The 21,744-nt window shown below is 41.6% G+C and overlaps 1 long non-coding RNA gene across 2 annotated transcripts in view; it reads left to right on the top strand.

Moving 5' to 3' along the window:
- The window catches only part of LOC308569418, a 93,118-nt gene that overhangs the window by 47,132 nt on the left and 24,242 nt on the right, over positions 1-21,744 (top strand). For both annotated transcript variants that reach the window (XR_014000706.1, XR_014000707.1), the window contains exon 5: positions 8,998-9,069. This is a non-coding gene — a long non-coding RNA (uncharacterized lncRNA). The remainder of the gene's footprint in view (positions 1-8,997; positions 9,070-21,744) is intronic.

Raw genomic sequence — 21,744 nt, 5'->3', positions numbered from 1 at the left:
TGAATCAAGTTAAAGTTTTAATTGTTATTTCTCTCTTCCTTTTTCTCAAAAAAAGAAAAAGAAGTATAAACCAATCAAGACAGAATTTAGAAAAAGAAAGTTTGACTTAGACTTTGCTAGTAATACTGCAAAAACATCCAGAATGTAAACACCATAGGATAGATCCAGACTGAATTAAGTACTGTTGAAATCCATTGAATCAGTTAGGTGTGGCTTAAATCTTACTGGCTTATTTGGGAAATGAATCCTGCCTACTTAATCTGGACCCAGCCTAAGTATTATTATTTTTCAGATGTGCAATTTGTAATGAAATTGAACTGAAACACCTGCAATGCTATTCTATAAAAAGAGGTGCCAGAACTTACCATGTTAGGCACCCTTGTAATGGCAATGGTGCTGGAACTGAGTTCCAGTGAGTTCTGAATGAGAAAAAGCCCTGCACCTAAGTAAATTCAACTGAGATGAACACTACACCATTCACGATCATCACCACCCCCACCCACCTTGTCTTGAGATTACTGGGCCAATGTGAAAAGCCACAGAGAATCTGTTTCTACACCAATTGGAGTTTAATCCCTGGTCACAATCTGCTATTCTAGTACAGACTCTTCCCTACTCAGAAAGTATATCAAATGCATCCATGAACACATATCTAATGGAGGGAATCCAGAAAATTGCAGACAGAGTAATGCCCATGCAATGGATCTTTTTCACCTTCTCCATTCCACTGTATCCCAGTACATCTCCTAAAAAGCCATTCTCAAGGGTCAAGGGATCCCCTACAGCAGTGTTCTTCAATCGTGGGTCCCCAGATGTTGTTGGGCTACCATTTCCACCATCCATGGCCATTGGCTAAATTGGAGTTGTCGTTCCACAAAATCTGGGGACCCAAGGCTGAAGACAACAGATGGAAGGAAGCAGAACTAGGAAGCTTCAGCTGGAGAGGGAATGCGGAGGCCCCACATGTACAAAAATGAAGGGCCTTCTCTGAGCCCTGCCCAATGTCAGGAATTAGCAATCCCATTTATTGACAGATTTAAGCCCTATTTGAGTGTTGTCCAACCCCTTGTTGAACATGGGCGCAAGAAGCAGGGCTATATTGAATGGCTCTGTCCTGGACGTTGCACATGGTGTCTTGGTGTCTGCTTATACAGCCATCATCCCTCAAGGGGGCCTCATGTTCATGCTGTATGTGTAGACATCAGGGAGTAGCACACAACAGCAGGGTTGAAGCTACTCGGCTCCTCACTCCTTTGTTGTTTAGTCTTACCTTCTGCGCATTTACCGCCTCAGCAATCTTGTCATATTTGTGTTCCTTGTTGTTTTACATTCTTGGAGGCTCAGCTCTTTCTTTCAGAGTCCAGGTGTTCAGAAGTGTGCCATAGGACTAACAATCACTTTCTTTGTTATATTTATTGCAAAAGAAAAAGATGTCGGTGTTTGATTAGTGAACCTCTGGAAGATTATTACTGGATTTATTTTACCTCTGGGGAAATACTGGTGTGTTCATTTTCCACCGTGTTCATTCTTCACGACATCTTTTGTGTGTTTTTTAACAAAATATGCAGCTAACCACAAGCTAGGCATTTTTTGAACTTGAGCAAAGGAAAAATGAGTGCCTCCCAGCTGCTCTAACTGTAAACGTAACAAAAATAATTAAAGGTAATTAAGTGTCATGTGTGTGCAGAGATTGAGGGGGTAGCTAGCAAGCAACTAAAGCGATTTTGCAAGTAGACAGATCTTATCTATCAATGCTCATGGCTAAAGGGAGAAGAGAGGAAAAGAAAGGAGAAATTATGTGCCTTTCGCTATTGAGGTGCAGAAGTGGCTGACATGCACACATAGTAGCCCTTTTTGTTTTCAGCAGGAGGCAAGCATGGAATGATTACTTTTTCCCCAGTTCATATTAAGTGTGGTTCAGGCTGGAGGAACCTGGATTCAAGCCACGTCTTTCAGTATGTGGCTTTGATTACATCAAACTTTTGCACTTGTTTTTCAAAAGGTTGCACAGATATGATAATAATAATCTATCTCTTGGGGGTTTTTTGTTTGTTTTTTTAAAATGTAGCCTGCCTTACCACTGTCCAAGGCACCTTTCATAAGAATTAAAATCACAGTATTAAATGCAATAAAAACAATACTGAAATTAAAACTAAAATGGCAGTGCCCTCCACATTCAGGACTATCAGGACATAGCTGACCTCCCATGGTATGTTTGTCAGGGGAAGGCAGGACTGCCTCTCTCCTTTTGACAGCCATTTTGTGTTACGACATGCACCTCCATAGCAGCAGCTATTTTGTGACTGGCAGCTCCAGCACTCTCTCAAAATTGTAAAATGTGCCTGCTGATCTGAAAAGGTTGGCGACTCCTGGTGTAGGGTTTGGCATGAACAAACATTTTACCTACCATCTCAGAGAACAAGGCTTTCAACCAATTCCTTTGTGAGAAAAGAAACCTTTCCTTTCCCTCAGTTCTCAAGCTCCTGAGGAAGGGGGGACTGGCACAAAATGCTTGCTGCTGATAATTGTGTGCAGAAAGAAGGCCTCATGACCCAGCGAACATAAGGCAACTGGCCCTCTGCCCTTTTGTTATTTAAAGCTATATTCTAGTGGAGGAAAAACCAGGCTGATAGAAATCAAATTCATTAAGATTCTGTGTCACTGAAATCTTGTCTAGTGATGGCTTTAAATTCTTTTCAGTTTTATCCCCTAAAGACCATTTGGAATGTGACCCTGGCGGCCCACACTTGTCTTCTTCAATCAGGCCCACCTTTCTTGTTATCTGCCACCTGTAGGGGTCTGGCTAAAGTCAAAGTCATTATTTCTGGATCTGAACGTCCTCATGTGGAAAACACGGGGGGGGGGGGGAGAGACAGAGAGAGAGAGAGAGACTTCTCTTGCTATTACATGAAGTCGAGCAATACAGGGGATGGGGCATGTTTGTATATCTTTAAAGAGATTGTATTGCAGATATATAAATATAAACATGATCTGGGGGTTCTGTTAGTTAAAGAAAAACAGAGGACAAAAGCTTGAATACTGAGGAGCATTTTTATTATATCCAATTCTTTTAAGGAGGATTGCGGTTGCCGGCTAATAGTATCTCCTCCTTGCCCTCACATCAGCCTCATTGCAACCCTAAAGTTGGACTGAAGCCCAGGTGAAGGAAAGGCCATATCTCAGTGATAGCATATCGGCTTTGTCACCCAGTGCTGACAATACTGAGCTACCTATATGGACTTAATGGTCTGATTCAGTATAAGGCAGCTTCCTGTTTCCATTTAAACGACCCCATTATGGAGACCATGAGGACTTTAAACTTAATTTACCATCTGGCTGTTCACTGTGAGAACAAGATCCTGGACTAAATGGGCCACTGGACTCAACCCAGAAGTCTATTCTTATGTTCTTATGAGTTAAGAAGGAACTTATTTCAAAGGTTCTAACACCACACTTAATGCTGAGGTTGAGAAGATAGGTGATAGGCAGACAACCCAAGAGATTTTTTGGTTCCAGCATTCAAAATAGAAACTATGCAAGCTAATATAACTGTCTGGAGTGTAACTGCATCCTATTGAAGTATGGGATGGAGCCTGTGGAGATCATGCGAATAAGGGCTATGAACTCTGCTCAGGTTGGGTTCCTTCCACACTCACTGCAACAGTCGCGAGGCTCAAGTGTGTGTCTGCATGTTTATTCTGCATAGGGTAGGTTGGGATGGGGAATCAGTGGCCCTCTGGAAGTTGCTAGACTACAATTCCCATCAGCCCTAACCATTGCTGATGCTGGCTGGGACTGATGGGAGCTGGAATCCAACAACATCTGGAGGGTCACAGTTTCCACATCCCTTGGACAGATAAAGGAAAAGATTGTGCACAAAGATTTTGTAATCTCAGTTGTTAAGAGACGTCTATTCCCCTCACAAAGCTATGATTCCCAGAGTGTTTTTAATAAATCCCTTTTCCCATAGAACTCAGGTATTTTACTGCTTTAAATGCATAGTGCAGATTGGGCTACAACCAATAACTCATACAGTGCGGTATGAGTTATAGTTCTCACTATATAGAAGGGTCTGGCAACTTCTGTTTCAGTGTATCTGAAGAAGTGTGCATGCACACGAAAGCTCATACCAAGAACTAACTTAGTTGGTCTTTAAGGTGCTACTGGAAGGAATTTTTTTATTTTGACTATGGCAGACCAACACGGCTACCTATTTGTAACTAGTGCGGTATATGAAATAAGGATTTTATTTAAAAACGTACTTGTTTATTTTTTAATCATTTCCCCCCTGCAACATAAAAAGAAACTCCCAAATGAAATTTATCTGCTTCCATTTTAGTTAATATTTAAAGCACTTTGGCAAAATAATTTATCCATTAATAATCACTGATATTTGAATATAAGATTGGCATTGATCCGGATCCTGCTTTTAAGGACATTTACTGTAGCAAAAGGCATTACTACTGCAGTGAGTCCCAACAGCATGCAATGATTCCCTATCAGGAGACATTAAATCATAAATTAATATGGGTCATCTGCAAATCCATCTGCTGCTGAGGAACTAAAGAGAGGCGTTTGCAAAAGGCTTTAGATTTAACTGTGTAGAATTTCTAAAGATTTACAAAGGCAGAAATGGCAATTTAGTACTTTGACCTTTTTTGGTGTGGGTCTCTGAGACTTTTTAAATCAATATTATCACTAATCCCAGAAGCAGCAAAATATTTTGTTTCTACCTTTTCCAGTTTGAGTAGCATATAATTCCAACCACAAATAAATGGCATTTAAGTTTTAAAAATAATATTGTAAAACAAAATGAAACATGCCCAAAAACTTTCTTAAATGGGGTGCAGGGGAGATAATGTTTAAAGCTCAGTACTCCTTTTTCTTATTTATTAATTCAGATCTCCACAAAAGTCAGGCATGGAACTGCAAAATTTGAATGGTACAAAAAAAAAAAAAATGCCTCAAGGCCTCCAACTGACAAGCAGCCAATTTTTTAAATTATTTCGTTATCTTCATACCTTTATAGCCTACCTTTCCCCAACTGTAGAACGGCATCATGCATTTGTTCTTACAAGGTGACTTGCTGGATACCAAAAAAAATCCATATAATATCAACTTTAGATTAGCCTTTGTGATTTGAAATCATTTTTATGGTTATATAAATAGGCTAGAGAACACAGTCTTCACTTTTATCTGTGCATCTAATTGGTAAAAAAAAGGGACATGTTTTTTAAAATTATGTTTCCCTATCACAATACCAACTTCTTCTGGCTTGCAAGAATTAAACAGATAAATTTCATTATTCAGCGCACACTAGCAAACAGAGTTTTGTGGGGGAATGTATGGGGGATCTCAAGGGACATGCTAATTCAGTGGTCCAGGTAATTACTGACAGGGAATGCTATAGTAAAAACATCAGAGTGGTTTACAACAAACCCTGAACCCTTCTTTTTTGTTATTTCGGGATACAGATGATAGCATAAATAATTTCCCTGCATGCTATAGGGACAAGGAGGGGGGGGGGAATTTACCTCTGAGGATATCTGTAATATCCATGGGTATATAAATCCTAGGAAATTTATGGGGTGGTTCACAAGCCATTTATATTGATATAGTTTTAAAGAAATCAATAGGCTCTAGGTAGCAAAACAGGCCTAACTGCTAATTTAGTAGAATACTAAATGTCTGCATCATTCTTCGACACAGTACATGCCAGATTCACTGGAACCAATATGGTGTCATGGCTCTACTATTATTTCCATTCAGTTATGAAATCCAGTGGGTGGCCTTGGGCAAGTTACAGTTGCTCAATCTAGCCTCCTTCACAGAGTTCAGATAGGAAGGGTAGGGTGCATAGAAGAGAAGTAATATTTCCTTCCCAAATGTCGGTTTTATGACTTGGTGCTCAAGTGTCAGCAGGGCATAAAATATTAAAACAGATACTCTTGGGGGAAGCAAGCTTGTAGTTAGTGGTGTCTAAGGTAGAACTGTAGCTGTTTCTGAAATACATGTCCATCACTTGTTGACTGATGGAACCTTATATAAATACTCATGACATACAAGCCCAGAAGCATCATGGAAACCTCTTTGGAGTATGCCCAGCCCAGCCCAGATGTGCACATGGAGTGTGAGTCATGTCTAAGGACCACATGCATGTCAAGGGCCCACATATGTCAGCAACACAGCAAGCATCATAGAAATGGAACTTTAGCATCAAATTGTGGTACCCAGAACTGGACACAGTACTCCGGATGTGGTCTGACCAAGGCAGAATAGAGTCGGACTATTACTTCCCTTGACACTATACTTCTGTTGATGCAGCCTAGAATAGCATTAGCTTTGTTTTGCTGCTGCATCACACTCATGTTAAGCTTGTGGTCTACTAAGACCCCTAGATCCTTTTGTTCTACTGGCAAGCCTGGTGGCCCCCATCTTGTATATGTGTAGCTGGTTATTCCTACCTAAGTGTAGAACCTTACATTCGTCCCTATTGAAATTCATATTGTTAGATTGGGCCAAGTTCTCTAATTTGTTAAGGTCATCTTGAATCCAAATTCTGTCTTCTAAGGTATTATCTACCCCCTCCCAGTTTGGTGTCATCTCCAAATTTGATTTCTGTTCCTTCATCCAAGCCATCTTTAAAGACATTTAAATATCCTTTTCACATGTACTACTGGCGATCCAGGTGTTGTTTGTTTGCATGTTGCTTTTCTACAAGTTTGTGTTCAAAACAGCTCACAACATATCAATTAACAATAGGTACGCCAATCCAAAACAACAACAATAGAAACAATTGCAAATAACCATTGTCTCCATAAGTAAGCACATCATTAATCAACACAACTTTGTAGGGGGAGGGGAATGCAAATTACCCAGTCCAACATCTTAAAACTATAATACAAGGCCCAATAGGTTTGAGTCTTCATCCTATAATGTTTTGGTCCTGAAATTTGTGAAAGTGGTTCAGCAAGCTTTTAGGACTTCGCTGATGATTCACATACTAGAATGAGCACAATTTAAGTAATTGCAATGAAATCAATTACCTATTCGTTAAATACTGAAATTATATTTGTTTGCTCTCTCCGGTTTTCCTGAAGATCCTTAAACAACTCTGCCTTGGAAACATAAACTGTAATTTGGCCTCCAGAGGAAAAAAGTGGGGGAGGCTAATCCCTCAGCACAATGTAAAATGCTTAAGCAGATGTTTATGAAAATCTGTGTCCTTGGGCCATGTATAGATTTGCTATGCTACAGTTGTCATCATAAGCTACTAAAAAATTTGCAAAGCTGCATTAAAGATTACCAAAGTTAAAATCCTAGAATTAGAGAACTAGATGACCCCAAAGTCCCATTGTGTCTAAACCTTTCCTGCATGGCAGCACTACCCAACTGGCAGGAGCACTGTTTACAGTAGGTGGTATGTGGGAGGCAGTGTGTCGCCTCCAGAATTTCAAACCACAGATCACCTATTATTTTGGACTAGTTCATTAACTCTACAGTCTACATATTCCCCCAAGAAGCCCTGTGTATTAGCAAAACGATTGACCAAATCAGCCAAAATGATTTACCTCTTTGTGGTCATTCTCTAGTTGAGATTCCATTATAAACAGAGAACCAATGCCATGGGCTCATTTTTTAAAAACATATGTGCAAAAACAACAAGGAGTCTTGTGACACTTTAAAAATTAAAAATGTGTTGTGATGTAAGCTTTTGTGGACACTTCACACATACATGATTTTGCTTGTGTGTGCATTGTGTGTGTGTGGTGAATTATAAACAGTGAGGTCAGAAAGATATGACATGTACAGGTGGTGATAAATCACCTTACTAACGGTGGCCATTCACAAAAAAACTAGGTGCTAACACACATCCTGGCACTGGTAAGCCAACATGACAAAAATCAGTTGTGCCAACTGAGTCCACAAGTGGTAGCACTGAACCTCTTGATGTATCCAGTGGTTTTAAGTTGTACCCTCTTCTGAAGTTCCTTTGATTAAGGATGGCCAATTACAAAGTGTCCTGGGAGGCCGAAGTATTCCCCACGGGCCACGTCCAACGACAGATTTGTTTCCATTATTCTTTTTCATAGAGACTGGCCTCTTTGCACCATGTAGAATGCAGAAGGGCAGTGATGGTGGATGATCACTTATGTCCCTTTGGAAGATGAGCTGGTAAATGAACCACTGGTGGGGTGGATGACATTACCGGGTCCTGTAATACTGCTGTGGATGGAGTTGGTGGCATCAGTCTGCCCCAGGGTCTGCTCCCTGTGTAGATATCCCTGTCATTGTTGCTGAGTAGCTGTTTTAAGCAGTGGTGGCTGGTGCCCATTGGGAATGATGGGGTGGAAGGCAGGAAACCTAACAGTAGGTGGAGCTAGAGCCAATGAGAGGAAGAGTTCGGAAATTCTAGCTTTGTCCCCATTCTACAAGTGCAATACTGAGGAGGAAGAGGAGGAAGCTGACTGGTTATATAAGAAAGAAGGCAGGCAGGTGTAGGTTGACTAAGGACAGGTGGAGGTTGTTGGAGCAGCCCCAATGTACCAACCTCCACTGGTTTTAGGTTGTGTGAAGCTCTTTGTAAGCAACTACGGGACTTCCATCCAAGGCTTGGAAGAGGGAAATGTAATTGTCTGGGATGGGCTGTAGAAAACTGAACATATAGTGATTTAGGGAATATAGTGTTTAGGGAAGTTTTTAATGTTTGATTTTTTTGTGTTTTTAATATTCTGTTAGGAGCCACCCAGAGTGGCTGGGGAGGCCCGGCCAGATGGGCAGGTTATAAGGAAATAAGTAAGTAAGTAAGTAAGTAAGTAAGTAAGTAAGTAAGTAAGTACAGTAAGTAAGTAAGTAATAAATAAACAAATAATCTAATTTTGACTTGTTGACAACAAGTAGTGTTCTGTCATTTTTCTCTCCTCTAATAGATTGTTTGTGAGAAGTAGACTGTAGACCACAAAAGCATACGTCATAATAAATTTGTTTGTCTTTCAGGTGCCACCAGTCACTTTTGCTGCAAGATGCTATGTCGCTACCCCTTTTGGAAATGGTTACATATCTGTGCAGGTAAAATTATGTGGTCTGGATGCTTAAGTACATTGTAGAGTCCATTTAACTTTCTGAGTGTTACACTTCCGCAAATGTACTGCAGTTTTCATTACATCTGACTTGATTGGCAGGGTTTAGATAATTTGTTTTCTAATTAACATGGCTTTCTGCTTCATTCTGATTAGCTTCTAGCAGGTAGGTTCAGAGAACGCAGTTGGCGGTGACAGTGTTTTGCTCTCCATGGTAACTAACTTCCTGAGAGATGCTTAATTGCCTGATTGTCTGTTTCGGAAATGCTGCTGTTTTGGATGCTACCCTTGCATTCACTTAAACAGAAGAGCTCCTCTTAACCAGTTATACAGTGGTACCTCGGGTTACATACGCTTCAGGTTACATACGCTTCAGGTTACAGACTTCGCTAACCCAGAAATAGTACCTTGGGTTAAGAACTTTGCTTCAGGATAAGAACAGAAATCGTGCTCCGGTGGCGTGGCGGCAGCAGGAGGCCCCATTAGCTAAAGTGGTGCTTCAGGTTAAAAACAGTTTCAGGTTAAGAACGGACCTCCGGAATGAATTGAGTACTTAACCCGAGGTACCACTGTATAGAGAAGCAAAGGATAGTATAGCATGGAGTCTAAACTGCTGGTTGTTGGGCATGGTAGGTTGGTTTTATTTGTACTTATTTTATTTGTACTGTTTTTGCTGTTGTAAGCAGCATTAGGACCTCAGTAAGAAATCTAATAAACAGTAACAGCTGCTTTTGACCCTCTGTGTGCATGTACGGATGCTGCTTACCAGAGCCGGTCCACCCACAAGGAAGTTTGGGGCAACAGGATCCAGAGCGACAGCAGATTCTGATGCAGATCTTTATTTCCCCCCTTGTTCCTGTTGTAGATCTTCACTCACCCCTTATTCCCTGGTTCAGGGGGGTGTTTTTGTGGTTCACTTCAGGTGCCTAAATGTCTCAGGCCAGCCCTGCTACTACTATAGAATAGAAAGTGGAAGAGATGAACTGAACAAACTGTTGCACAGCACCTTGATCTCTGAGCATTTTGAGATTCCAGGCATTCTAGGCTCTTACCCAGGGTTCATGTTTCCTTTGGAATGAGGCACAATGGAGACTGTGGTGTCTTTATGATTTATAGTTTATTTATATGTACAACCTGTGCCAGGACACGGGTGGCGCTGTGGGTTAAACCACAGAGCCTAGGACTTGCCGATCAGAAGGTCCGTGGTTCGAATCCCCACGACAGGGTGAGTTCCCATTGCTTGGTCCCTGCTCCTGCCAACCTAGCAGTTCAAAAGCACATCAAAGTGCAAGTAGATAAATAGGTACCGCTCTGGTGGGAAGGTAAACAGCATTTCTATGCGCTGCTCTGGTTCGCCAGAAGTGGCTTAGTCATGCTGGCCACATGACCCGGAAGCTGTACGCTGGCTCCCTTGGCCAATAAAGCGAGATGAGTGCGGCAACCCCAGAGTCGGCCACGACTGGACCTAATGGTCAGGGGTCCCTTTACCTTTACAACCTGTGCCTATGATGGGGGGGCTCACAGCATTAGCACGAAAAGGTTCTTGCTTCTGCAGCTATCTGCAGCCTTGGATTCAAGCGGAAACTAGGCATGACTCTCTCTCTCTCTGGCTTCCCAGCCTGCAGCTTTGCTTCCAGCTTCCAGCTCACATAGCTCAACTCTTAACTTTGCCTTTGTCTTTCTAACTACCAGTGAGTTGAGGGGGGGGCATTTGTCTTCGTGGCATAGTCATGTTTGATTTTCACTGTTGAAAGTAATAGTTTTCTGCATATCCTTGGACAAACAGCACATTAAAAGGATCTGGAACATATATGCATAGAAACATACAAATCCTTCTTCAATTAAAGCTGCAATCTACCCCTCGGTGAGCTTCACACTCTGCTTCAAGAATTAAATTATGTTCTTCAATTAGCTGTATCTTTCTTTCTGCAGTTCTAGTTTCCACTCCATCAAAGAGCTAGTTTACTAAATCAATTTTAGACTCCATTAATTCCAACTTTCCTATTTAGCAGACTCTTCTAGAGCTCGATCTTCTTGTAGTGTTTAGCTCTTCCTGCTCATGTGTTTAGCTATCCCAGAAGACAAATGACTGATTAGGGCTATAGACAAGGCATCATTGGAAGCTGCAGTCATAAAGTGAGGAACACTAGGCCCAGGATACCTGACGAACTGCCTTGTCCAATATCACCCTGCTTAATGACTCACATATTAATCTAAGGCCCCACTCCATGCCTTTCTGCTCCCTTAAAGTGGAGCAGATTGCCAAGCAGAAACTATGAGGGTCTTCCCAGCAATTGTTCCCAGGCTTCTGAATTCTCTGCTGTGGGAAGCCCAGGGCTGTTTTCCTGCAGATGAAAGTTTCTGCATTTGAATAGTGTGTAAATATTTTGTAGCATTAGGTAGAGGTATGCATCATCTATGATCATATTCAGAAAAATCCTGAACCCATACAGGCACAAAACTCATCTTCTGCTCCTAACACCTCCCTATTGTGTACTTAACATGGGATTTAATGTCAAGCTACATAATTTGTATTGTATGGGTTATTACCAGTACTAAAATAAAAGTACATTCCCCAGTTTCTTCTGCCCATGGAAAATTGGGTTTGTTTTTGCCTCTAGTCTTGTCTAACTTAATACTGCAGAGCTAAAGAAGACATGCTGAATAAGAGCGTAACATTTTTATAGCCACTTTAAAGGGCGGGGGGTGGGGATCAGCTTTATGGAACACTTCGCTTTACAAATGCATTTGTGTTTTCAGTGTGCCATGGATGATGCTCATCTGTTACTTCCTAATCAGCATTTTATTACCAACCCAGAGAGGGTTTTGTTGGGTGGGTGGGTGGGAGGGAACCAATATGCTTTCAAAGCTCTGGGAAGACTAGATATTACCTGAAAATAGCATCTGCCAATATTTATATGTTTGATTTGAAGGTATGAGAATGTTTCTGATGTCTGATATGTGACCACAGAGCAAGAGGTAAAATGAAGTCACCAAATCCTGCTATCACAGTGGCCTGCCAGATGTCTATGGGAAGCCCACAAGCAGGAATTGGGTGCAACAAAACTCTCCCCACTGAGCCAAGTGGTGCTCAGAGACATACTGCCTCCAACCGTGGAGGTACAATATAAGCAGCAGCCAAGTAGGATGGTGAGAAATAAGCTTTGTGCTATAGAATTGTCCACCCCCACCATCTATATGCATCTATTATAAAATGCTGTTTGGCCTAAACAAACATGATGCTTCAACCAAGTTAATTAAGAATCAAGTATTTTACAGAGTGAAGGGCGCACAAACGAAGGCTAGTATTGACCTCTGTCAGTATCATTCTAGATTAGAATAATGCCATCTGCCTTTATTTGCAGTTCCCAAGATTAGTCTCTAAGCAACCAGCTCACTCCCTAAGCATGCAGGGGGTAATAAAAATGTCAGTGTGGTTTCCTCCATTCCTTGAACAACACTTATCACCATTACAATGGAGACAAAGACAATGTCTAGACTCAATGGACTAGTCATTGACACTGACTTGGGTTGATCTATAGACCATTTAAAACCTACTGGTGATGTGGTTCAGATTTTAACTGCATATATTTTATGCTAACCTAAAATGTGAGATTCCTTGAAAGGCTCCAAATGTTTTTTCTCTAAAAAATTGTTCACTTTCTTTCCTGTTAATAAAACAAAAGAACCCCAAGATGCTCTTTATTCCTCATACATCAAATCTTATCTAAAAGGAAAACATTTTGTCAGAGATATTGCTTAAGGCAATACAATATATTTTTGACTGTCAAAAGAAAATCACTTTGATTAAAGTGTGCCCTTTTTTCAGCCATTTTAATATTGCTGCTTTGCTGAGTGAATGCAGTGATACAGATCAACGCTTTCCCTTGAAATCAGAATTATTTCAGTTGCTGGTTGAGTGGGCCCCTATGCTTAGCTTCCACTTGATTAAAATGGCTATCAGAGTGGCTTTGCACCCTGCACCCCCCACAAAAATGAGGTTAATGTGTTTTGAAGCCTTAGAAGGATGAAGTCTTTTGTGTCAGGAGACATAATGGAGTATTATGGTAGCAGTCATTCCACACAATTGAAATAGTTTATTTCATATTCAGTACCATTCACCATGGCATTTTGCTAGCAATATCAAGGGGAAATGCTTCTCTTTTTATGATTTTCCAGATCTGTTACATTAGTCAGTAGCAAATGGTAGTCAATAGGCATTTCCTGGGTTTCTACCACTCTCTTCATCAGTACAAAGGTGAGTGGAGTATACCTGGCTCTTGGTTGGTGTAGCAACTCTCTTTCCTCTTTGGGTGGACGTGATCTTCTCCATAATCCAGTTTCAATTGGCTATGCCTGGGATGGGGAACTTTTGGCCCTCCCATCAGCACCAGCAAGCATGGCCAATGGCCAGGGATGGTGACTATGCTTCATCAACATCTGGAGAGTAAAAGGATCCCCTAGCTTGCCATTGTCCATGATGACTGGGGCTGATGGGAGCTGGATGAAGTTTCCTGGACTCAGCTTGGAATTATGACTGACATAGGTGTATGCTAACATACATACACTTGCAATTCCAACCCCACAATCAGATCCAACTCCTTTGCTACTGCTACTACATGGGCCACTGCTCTGGCAACAACTGCTACTCCAGCAATAGTCTAGGAGCTCTCTCCATATCCCCCATGCCGGTGCCCAGAACAAATGCTGCCACTGCAGCAAGTCAACAGTCATGGAGTTCAGGCTGATCAGTAGCTTGAGTAACAGATAGCAAAGTCATAGAGCCTGGAGGGAAAATAAATGATCTCAAAAATATGCATTGTTGAGTGCCATCACAATCTCCAAGCGGTGCGAGATTCCGGGCTTTCAGATGTGTACCCAGGGTTTGTGTTTCCTTTGTGATATATGGTTTATTTACACATATATACAACCTGAACCTATGATGGAGGGGTTCATAGCATTAATACTTTGGCCACCTCATGATAAGAGAAGACTCCCTGGAAAAGACCCTGATGTTGGGAAAGATTGAGGGCACAAGAAGAAGGGACGACAGAGGACGAGATGGTTGGACAGTGTTCTCGAAGCTAGAAACATGAATCTGACCAAACTGCGGGAGGCAGTGGAAGACAGGAGTGCCTGGCGTGGTCCATGGCGTCACGAAGAGTCAGACACGACTAAACGACTAAACAACAACAACCTGAACCTATGATGGAGGGGTTCATAGCATTAATACCCCAAGTGGGCCTTGCTTCCTCCACAGCCTTGGATACAAACAGAAATCAAGCATCACTCTGGCTTCCCAGTCTGTTGCTTCTAGTTCACATGACTCACTCTCCACTCTCAACTCTGTCTTTGTCTTTTTAACTACCTGTGAATTGAGGGAGGAGCCCCCACCCATTTGCCATCTTGCACTGAGCCCCTTACTTTGTTCCCCTTAATGGCTTGTCACCCAGAAAGGTAGCTTGGCTATTAGAAGAGGGCCCAAGCATTCAGCCTCACCTCACCTCCCTTAACAGCATTATTAGAACAGCTGCACATGTGAACCATGTGTGGATATATGTACAGTGGTACCTCGGATTAAGGACTTAATTCGTTCCGGAGGTCTGTTCTTAACCTGAAACTGTTCTTAACCTGAAGCACCACTTTAGCTAATGGGGCCTCCTGCTGCTGCCACGCCACCGGAGCACAATTTCTGTTCTCATCCTGAAGCAAAGTTCTTAACCTAGGTACTATTTCTGGGTTAGCAGAGTCTGTACCCTGAAGCGCATGTAACCCGAGGTACCACTGTACATAGAATACAAAATGCAAATATTCAAAGCCAGTAAGTCATCTTTTTTTATATATATTTGAGGACTTTTTTTGTTTTGTTTAACACTAGTTTGATATGTTCTATCCAATTCAGAAATCCCCCTTTAAACTTTTAATAAATCTTCCCAAACCTTCAAACAGCAGGAGACTGAGAGATTTGTTTCCTGCTGCAATAAAATGTAGCTGCCAATTGCACAATGCATATAAATCCATAATAAATAACTTACTCGCAGCTTTGGCTCATTTACATATTCCCTAGCATCTACAAGTCGTTCTTAAGGGTATAGAAGTACATATAAAATCCCCAGCAAGCCTTGTGTTCTTGATCTTATCACAGGGAAGTATGTCAACAAGCCCTAGAGCAGTGTTAGTGGGTGGAAAGCAGTTTTTAAAATGTTGCTTTGCTAGGAGCAGGTTCTACTTGAGAAAAATGTTATATGGAAGCTGGCAGGATATACCTAAGGGAACAGCAAGCAGACTGGGTAGACATTCTATTTTCCTTAGGCAGACTGTCCTGGAGAGTATGCATGATCCTTGCAAGGTCCTTTTTGAATCTTAAATCAACTTGGAGGCAGGGCAGGATGGGGATGCTCACACAAGCATTGCATTACTCATGAACCAAAAATACAGCCGCAGGCAAGATTTCAGCTTCTAGTAGTAAAAGTAAGCACTTAAGTCTCAGCAAGAAAAGCTGACAGAATGTTTGGCAGCGTAACACTGAAGACTCTAGTCCTCACCAGCAGGGAGGAATTGAACATTGAAGTGGAAGCAGCTGGGAACCTTGGGAGGAAGTGATCATGTCCTCTTGGATTTCCCGATACAGAGGCGAGGGAAAACTGAGTGTACTCAGACATGCACTCTGGACTTTTAAGTTCTTTCCAGAGGCTCTATCATGTCTTTAATCCAGATGTGTTGGGCTATTTTGGAGCATTATTCTAACCCAGTGAAATCCATGAATATATTGTTACACACCACCCCAATCTCCACAAAGGGTGTGAGATTCCAGGGGTCCCAGGTGCTCACCCAGGATTGTGTTTCCATTGGGAGGACTGAGGCACAGTGGAGGCTACTGTCTTTAAGGAATATTATTAACCCATATTTACACCTGGAGGAGGTGCAGAACATTATGTCCCAAGAGCATCTTTCATAGATTCAGCAAGCTTGTGTCTGAAACAGCAGTCAGACATGGTTCCCAGTCTCTTAGTGCAGCCTCCTTCTGCCAGCGCCTCATGGAGGTCTGGCCTGTGTTCTTCTCGCTCTTCCCAGCACACCCTTAATGACACTCCGTTGTTTCTTAATGGCTCTGCACTTAACTAGCCAGCTGGTTTGCATAGGCTAGCCCAAGAATCCCTGTGCAGCTTGTATTTTCCCGTCAATATCCCAAATATTATCTAGATTCTGACATTCATTTATTTCTTGGGTTTTAGGGGAGCATCCCCCCACATTCATATGTTCTTAATCCTTGACTAAGGTCCTCTTTTCACCATTTCAAAAACAAGCATTTAGTGATAAATGTATAATGCCACACATTATAAAATAAACACAGTCTCTCCTTGCTGATCTATCTGTACAGCGTCTCATCATGAAGTTTATTTGGGCTGCATTTGCACAATGGAGTGAAGCACATGTTTCTCATTTGGTCCCCCAGAGAACTACCCTTTGATCTCTTTTGTCTCACCTGCCTTGATTCATTTCATGTCAAATGCTGCTTGACAGCACATGGCCTGACCAATTGGAATTTGTACACTGATGCTTCATTTGTCTCACTCTTTCATTTCATGGTTTCATCTAGTTCATGTGGCCAGTAAATGCCCTTAGGAACTACATTTGTAAAGCTAAAAAAAGGCTTCCTAGTAATCTGTCGCAAATTTGCAGTGATATTTCTGTGGCGGGCAGTATGAATTCATAGCATCATCACCATTTCATATATGGCCTCATCCTGTACAATTTCCTCTAATGCTGTCACTGCTATGGCCTTTTTTACCCAACTAGGCATTTCTCTCAACCTCTTACTTCCTGCAGTTGTCCACAGTTCAGTCAGCTTTCCCTTATCTTTTCCTTTTAATTTTCCAGACAAATAAACAGACCAGTAGGTCTTCCTCATAACTTTGCATCAGGATGGCCAGATGCAAAAATAAACAGGATTCCTGCACCTTTAATAGCTATAAAGAGGAAGGAATGTCATCTACACCTGCTGAACTTTCCTGTCCTACACAACAAGTAAAAAGACACAGGACCCTTGTCGTAATTTGCACCTGGCCAATTTACTCTATAATCACCAGCATAATGAGCAGGACAGAACATACATGTTTGCTTGTAGAAGAATGTGATGGGACAGGATGAGACAACCCAATCTTTATTATACACTTCCTCATTCAATGAAGGCAGACACAGAACTAATACACTTATTAATTGTGCCTGTTTGTACAGATAGATTGTGTTTGTTTATTTATAGCATGCTAAGGATCTGCACACGACACACATCAAAGTGTCTCTTCTGTTAAAAGTAACAGCAATGACCTGTATTTATTTACACAAAAATAAGTACTGCTGTGCTCAGTGATGCTTCCCCAAGGAAATTGTACATATGATTGCAGCTTGTTCTATACATATTCTGAATAGTTTACTTTGAGTTCTCAATAAATTCCATAGAGTTCAGCAAGATGTACCACCTTGTAAGTGTTGGCAGGATTACAGCCTTACTTAGATCGAACAGATTCTGACAACAGGAATTAAGGAGTTGAACCTGCCTGAAGCCAATACTGCCTAATATGCAAAACCAGACCAGCTGCATATTAAATATAAACAGAGGAGGCCTTCATCTCCATGATCATTGCCTTTTTCAAAATGGTAAATGGATCATATTCTATTCACTGATTTCCAGAAGCTTTATGGTTTTGATGCTACCATTAGAGCATGAGAGTATTGGGTATCAAACTACATCAAATTCTAGGCTGAATACTCCCACCTGCTGGTTCAGCTCAATCTCCACAATGCTTTTTAGCACTTTTAGGTATGAATTCATTAAGCATGCTGGATCTTTTTTTAAACACAGGTTCAGGTTTTAAAAAATTTAAAGACTTCCCCACATTATTTATTTCAGTTGCAGTCTTTTATGAAACTGATATGGGGTATCAGTAAAAAAGAAGCACAATGCACCAAAATACATGTTAACTATTACAAGTAAATTCTGTCACAGCTCTACTGTGTTGGACAGAGTCCAAATTTAGAGTCAGAGCAAATGTATTCTTTGATGAGGCTTGATTTAGTGAAATGGCTGCAGTTTATTTTGAGAGTGAAAGTAATCTATAAGCATTAAAAATGAAAAGTTGAAAACACTCTGCTACAGATGGGCCTGCCACCACTTCTCCGAAGATCCTGAGGGTGTGTAGGATGGCACTGAAGTCTGGAGGATCTGTAAAATCTTGGACTTCATTTCACTGACATTTTCACTGAAGGAAGATTCATTCTGGCATGGGCTGGATTCAGCCATGAGAACAAAAGTCAATATACCTTTTGGCCATTTTGTCCAGGAAATTTTACTGTTCTTAGTGAGATAAGCCATTAAAAAAAATCAAAGTGACTTATGACACACCATCTTATGACACCATCTGAAGAAATATAGTTGTTTCTCATGGGTGTCAATGTTCTCCCCCAAAAACGATAGTTTTGCAAGCTGCATTAAATTTTTATCAATTTAAAGCAGAGGTACTAATGAAATAGTTCGGGGAATTTCATAGAGTAAGGCTGTTTCTCTTTCCCCCTGTGCTTTTTTTCTACAAACACAATTTGAGAGATAACAGCTTTGCTTACTGCTTGTTTGGATTGATTGAACCTTTCTAGTGAGTTCTTACCAACCCCCAGTAAAAAGAAAGCTGTTGCTTGGGATTAATGTTTTTAATAAAACAACCCCCTCAAACATCTAATTGCAATGATTCAAAGTGAAAGTCACTAACAAATCATTTACACACACATTATCTATAATGTCTACTGGGTTCTGTGTAGCTGTAAATAGACATGGTCATTACGTTCCATGAGTGTTCCTACAAAAGAGGGTGGGTGTTCCTTAAAACCAACTGCATCACAAAAGAACACAGAATGAAAGCAGTTTTTAAACAAGTTCCTCTCCTGCATGCAAAAAGGATGCCGCAACATCCTTATAACAACATTTATATAACGCAGTAACATTAGCCACAATCCAAAGATGCGCAAAACTACAGTTTATTATGCTTGGCAAGACCTTAGGCTTATTGTTTTCAAACCACAACATGCCACAAAGCAATCTGCTTTTGCAACTAAGACTTCTTACTCTTTTGGGCATTTGGGGTCAGCCATTCAAAAGGAGAAAAGCCAACAATTTAACTAAAATAGCCTAAGCCTCATGTGTGACTGCAGCTATGTCTTTGGATCTTTGCCATGGCAGCTGTAAAATCCATCACAAAGTACCATAACATATCTTGATTGCATTATGCTGGTTGTGATATAGCCTCTCTGTTAGCCATGAAAACATCCTTGAGAATCAGGATTCTGTTCATATGCAGAAAGGTGTTTAAGGTTGCTGAATGAAGAACACCTAACAGGAAGTCAGGGTCAGTGAGTTAAAACTAGTTCAGAATCCAGTTACACAAATCTCTTGCTTAATAAATTTTATCCAGATCATTGTCTTAAATCATGACCCTTGTCATTCATTTGCTTAGAGTAAATAAAGTGTTTTACTGCACTTGCAAAAAAACACACAAAAAAGAAACACCAACCATTAATATTTATTGGTGTTTAGCAATCATGCCACAACGTATATAAAATTTATTTTGAAAATGCTTTCTAAGCATTTCAGGTTTTGTCGCATGTAGAAATGAAAAATCACGGGAGACGAGCAAGGGCATATTGAAAGAGATTACAAAGCCAAGTAAGATTAGGTAGCCAAGCAGTAAGCCACTGGGTGAAAGAATCCCAGAGGCCAGAAAAACCAACGTCCTGTTTAATGTGATGTGTAAGATTTTGCAAATGAGAGATCTGCTTTTGGATGGCTTTGGAATTATCAGTAATATTAAAACAACACATGTTGTCAACTTGTTCACATCCATAATGATGAATCATCAATAGATAATCAATAGCACAATTTTGTAAAAGTCCATTATGTAGTCCACTCTGTTCTTTATTCAAAAGGTGAAGAGCTTCTGAAGTAAAATTCAGGGCTTTTTCTGAAGAATAAGCTAAAGAATTAATGTCCATACGATTCCGTACAGCCAATCCAGGGACTCCTAAGAGAGAAACAACTAAAGAGATATATTCAGACCTACTGAAAAAGGAGACAAAAGCATCACAATCATTAGTCAATTCCACATTTCAGGCATTTTTTGGAAGGTCTAGCCTTGTTGGCAGCGCCATTCCTGTGCGCCCCACCGCCAGGTGCTCTGCATTCTTTTGCAAAATGTCCTGGGCGCTTGCAGTTGAAACAGTTACCAGTTGGCTTATTGCCAGCCTGGATGGCACCGGCAAGCAAGGACATCACATGACTCTGGCTTCCAACATTTGCACATGCTTTTATCATATCAGCACGCATTCCTGTTACATAGGTGGATTTGAGACCAGAATCAGCAATGGCCCTTCTTAATTCTCGCATTACAGAATAAGAAAGGGTTTCATATAGCACCTGTTGTTGTGCTGTGCCTGGGTTTGCATAAGAAATAGGGAAAGCAGATGGAACACCCCAGCCCACTCAGACTCTTCTTCTAAGGATAGGAGCCCTTTCTGCCTTGCCTGGGAAAGTGCAACACGGACAGCTCCCGTGAAACAGGCAGGAGCTGAGGCAGGCAAGGGAGGGGTGGAAGGAGGGAGGGAAGAAAGTGGGGGGGAAGAAAGAGGGGGGGAAGTGGATGTTGGCTGAGACACAGCTTCTGAAGAAGCGGGTGCAGGCAAAGGAAACACAGGAGGGAGGGAAGGGGGAATGGGGGTGGTGGTTGTGGGCTGAGGGACAGCTCCTGTATGAGCAGATGCAGGAGGGGGGGAAGGGGGGGTGGATGGGTTGGAAGCAGGCAAAGGAGGGAGGGATTGGCAGGATTGTGTAGGAGGCAAAAGCTTAGGATAAGGAGGGGGGTTGTCTCCAACAGACAGAGATGCAGGGGCAGAGGGAGACGCCTGGGACGCCTGAGGTCCAAATTTTGCCACGGCATCTGCACATTTCTGCCAAGTTAGCAGACAGTGGATAGGAGCCCTGGGTTCTGCAAAAAAAGTTTTTCCAATCTTTTGCCAAGCCTCTACCCCCAAGGAGCCTGCCTCTGGGTACCAGGGACATTGGAATGCAATCTCACATAACAAACGTTCAATTTCCTTTAAAGAAACATGAGCACCTGCACCTCTCTGTCTGACTAAATGAAGCAGTTCAGTAGCATGCACTTTCTGGGACTTTGTAAGCTCCCCCCCCATACTCACGGTGTAGCCGGCTAAGACTTCTCCAGTCGAGTGAAGTATGAGGCTGGCTGACTGCTCGGCTGCGCAAGGGATCTGGCACGTCGGGGTCACCAGATGTAGGAATGAAAAATCACGGGAGACGAGAGAGGCAGGTGTAACATGAGGCGTCTGTCAGGGCGGGCCCTGGGAGCCTATTTTATTGAATATTGCAAGCATTGCCACAGGTGGGCCTGTGGCTGATTGGTTGATACATACACACAGAAACTTGTGATTGGTTAACATAAGTACTAAGGCGGGAATTACATGTGAGAGGTGGGGATTGCATGTGATCATTTATCATTGATGGAGTAAAGGCTGGGAATCGGAGCTAGAACTAGACAGGCATGAAGCCTCCTAATTGAATTGTAACTAGAGATTAATATGGCACAAACAATATAACAATCAG

The sequence above is a fragment of the Podarcis bocagei genome (genome assembly GCF_964188305.1).
Source record: "Podarcis bocagei genome assembly, chromosome: 12".
Taxonomy (NCBI): Eukaryota; Metazoa; Chordata; class Lepidosauria; order Squamata; family Lacertidae; genus Podarcis; species Podarcis bocagei.
The sequence above is the reverse complement of the archived record's forward strand: the minus strand, read 5'-3'. Positions and strand labels throughout refer to the sequence as shown.